The sequence below is a fragment of the Mus caroli genome, chromosome 1, assembly GCF_900094665.2.
Source record: "Mus caroli chromosome 1, CAROLI_EIJ_v1.1, whole genome shotgun sequence".
Taxonomy (NCBI): Eukaryota; Metazoa; Chordata; class Mammalia; order Rodentia; family Muridae; genus Mus; species Mus caroli.
Genome location: NC_034570.1, coordinates 33,094,936 through 33,098,162, shown reverse-complemented (window position 1 = coordinate 33,098,162; position 3,227 = coordinate 33,094,936). Strand labels below are relative to the sequence as shown.

General features: G+C 44.8%; 1 protein-coding gene and 1 pseudogene across 2 annotated transcripts in view; one reads left to right on the top strand and one right to left on the bottom strand.

Annotated features, from left to right (window-relative positions):
- LOC110307123 overlaps positions 1-2,172 on the bottom strand; it is a 17,972-nt pseudogene extending 15,800 nt beyond the window's left edge.
- Positions 1-3,227, top strand: part of Aff3 (AF4/FMR2 family member 3) — a 442,217-nt gene that overhangs the window by 150,930 nt on the left and 288,060 nt on the right. The gene's annotated exons all lie outside the window — the stretch shown is intronic.

Below are 3,227 nucleotides of genomic sequence, written 5' to 3'. Positions count from 1 at the left end.
CAAGGCTGGGAGCACTGGTAGAACAAGGCTGGGAGCACTGGTAGAAGAAGGCTGGGAGCACTGGTAGAACAAGGCTGGGAGCACTGGTAGAACAAAGCTGGGAGCACGGGTAGAACAACGCTTCTCTCCTTCTGGATACCAGCAAGCAGTGAGTGGGGAGGAGAAGAGAATGGAAGAAAACAGAGGAAGTATTGCAGGGGAGGGAGGCTGTACCATTCTCAAGAGAAAATACCCAGCATCTTCTCTTCCTTCCTCTTGTAGCCCCACTTTAAAGGCTTCACCACTCCCTGGCCATCCACAGACTGGCAAACAGTGTTGTGAAGTGTGGGCCTTTGGGAGGGGAGCATCTCAGGTCCAAATTAGAAAAATAAATGCAATTAACTGTGATTCTGTCAATATTGACCGAGTTATGGGTTTTCTAATATTTGACGAATTTATTTTTGTCTATCTGTATCATTTCTTAAATCATACCCCCCCCCCAAAGGGGTTAAACTGATGTAAATTATTATTCAGCTGTTTCCAAAGCTGACCATTTATAATCCATAACATTTTATCCAGGACGTGAACATTTAGTTCCTGAAGAGTGTGTGTGTACTTGCACTCACACATGTGTGTGTGTGTGTGTGTGTGTGTGTGTGTGTGTGTGTGTGTGAGTGACTCATGCGATCTCTGTATTCTGCTGTGAAGTGCCTTGTGATCAAAGTTCTTCTAATCAAAGGCTGTTGTAGCCCTGGGAGGCTTGGTATGAGTGTGTCCCAGACTGAAATGACAAGTCCCCGACAGCAGGCCTGATAACGTTCCCTGCTATGTGAACTGAGGTCGGGGCTGTCTGCAGCCCCAGCTGAGGCGTTACTTTACCTTCGAGAGCCGGATCTTGTTTTCTGGCATCTTCCTGCATCTCCCACGGAAGAAGGAGTGAGTTACCTGAATCGACGTGATAACTCAGTAGGTGCAGATTGGGTTACCGAGCCTTTGGAGGCAGCTTCTTTCACAGGTAGCAGCTTTCAGGTTCTGACAGGGAAGGATGAAGTCCAGCCCGTTCTTGCTTTGCAAATATAATTAGGCAAGTATATGCTGCAAAGAAAACCTAAAAATGAAAGTGTTCCCTTGTCATCACCACCGAGGATGGGAACATACATTTAATGAAAGAATGCTCTCTTCCTGTGTAACGGACTTAAAGACTGTTCTTCGCCATCAGCGTTGAAGTTTGCATGGACTTACTTAGTTTAATTTCCTCTCTTAGTACATCTGTCCCACAATGGCTGTTTCACAGACTCTGACACATGAAACCACCTCCCTCTGGGTTCTGTGGGCTCCCAGTGCACACATGCACATCCTCTGAGAAGGACACTTTAGGGCCTTAGGATTTTAAAGCCACAGAGAGAGCCTGTGAGCTGGCGTGGTTATGACTCATGTTGAAACCTCTGGAATACTGTGTAATTGCTCATCCCCCAGCTTGTGGCTTTCATGCAAACCTTGACTTGCACAGATAGGGTATGACTAGTGGGGAGACGAGGGGTGCACCTTCTGTATCTTTCCCTCTAAGCAGGCAGCCATGCAAGCTCCCCACAGGTCCAGGACCACCATAGATAGTCAGGACACCTACAGTCTGCATGTGATTGTAGGCCTAGGTAGGAAATTGGAGAAATTAATGACCATTATATCATCTGAATGAGGTGTTGCTTTGCAGATTTTGTTTGTTTTTGTTTTGTTTTGTTGACATTTGTATATGTGAGCAAAATTTTTGTCTTTGACCTCAGAAACTAATTTTTAGGGGCCAGGTGAGATGACTCAGGTAAAGGCCCTTGTTACTAAGTATGAGAACGTTAGTCCAATCTCTGGATCCCACGTGCAGTAAGCAAAGGACCAACTGCTATAATCTGTCTTCCAATTCACATAACCATGCAGATGCATACATGGCATGCAACACACATGACATACACACAAGTATGTACGCATGAATAGAATAATAAAGTTTTAAAAACGAAGTGTTTTTAGAATCATTTCATCTGTCAGTATATGCAGAGAAAAGAACAGGTTTCTAGGAAGAGGTGATACGTGTCTGTGGCGTTTCAGATACTTTCATGCTGATGTGTGGCGATGTGACAGTGCTGGCCCATCTTACCCTTCTCCACCCCCGTGTGCTGAGCAGCTACTCTCCTTTCCCGACATGTTCGGCAGAGCCACAGAAGTCAGAGTCATACTCAGACAGAGCAGTCCTCAGTGTGCCCTAGTTCTCCCATAAGAAGGCAGCATATGCATGTTTAGCATATGGCATTCTCTGTGCAGGTATGGCATGTGTTTGTGCCCATTAAAATGTGTAAGTTGGGTCGTTTGGGTTTAGGGACTTTGCCTTGAAGCATTTAGGAACTCGAGAAGCTTGAACACCTCACTCTGCATAAGCTCCAGGTGTGCCTGTCCCTATAGAGAGAGGCAGGTGGAATCCTGGTGTTTGTGAGCTGCTTTGGGCTCTTGCACACATTCTGTCGCCAGCTCTGTTCTGTTTCCAAGCACTCTTATGTGGCCCAGTAGCTGATAGTTCCAGGGAGACCTTGCATTCTTTATTCTGGATCTCTAACTCTATGCATAGTCAAACTGGGGTAAACACATGTTTATCAAATGTGTGAATGATGACTACATTTCATACATACATTTCCAGGGTATCATGAAAATATTTGAGAAGATTGGACACTAAGTACCCTGTAGCATGCAGAAGATAATCGCAAACATCCTAGTATTATTGGTTCTTGATCCATAGTCATGAGGCCATGGGGTATTTTCTGATAATAGAGCAAGCTTCCAGCAGGAAGTCTGTGTATCAGCCTTGGAGTACCATAAATGTTTCAGTAAGCACTACTGAATGTCTTCTCTGGACTCAGCCAGTGCCGTCAGGGACTGGGTCTTCAATTGCTTCTGTACCTGCAGATCCCTACTCTTCACCTGTACTTATCTCCAAACCACAGTCTCCACTGAACAGCCTCCATCATGACAAGAACTCGATTCTGGGAAGCCTGGAAAGACAGCTCTCCAAGGAAGTGGAGGGCCGAGTTTAGGCATATGTTCAACTTTGAGTTGTCCTTCTATCTGTCCAAGACTAACAGTAAGGCATTCATTCCATAGGCTTCCACCCAGCACCTTGTATACACCACACATGTGCTGTGTACTGAGAATGTAAAGATGTTTTATATATATATATATATATATATATATATATATATATATATACA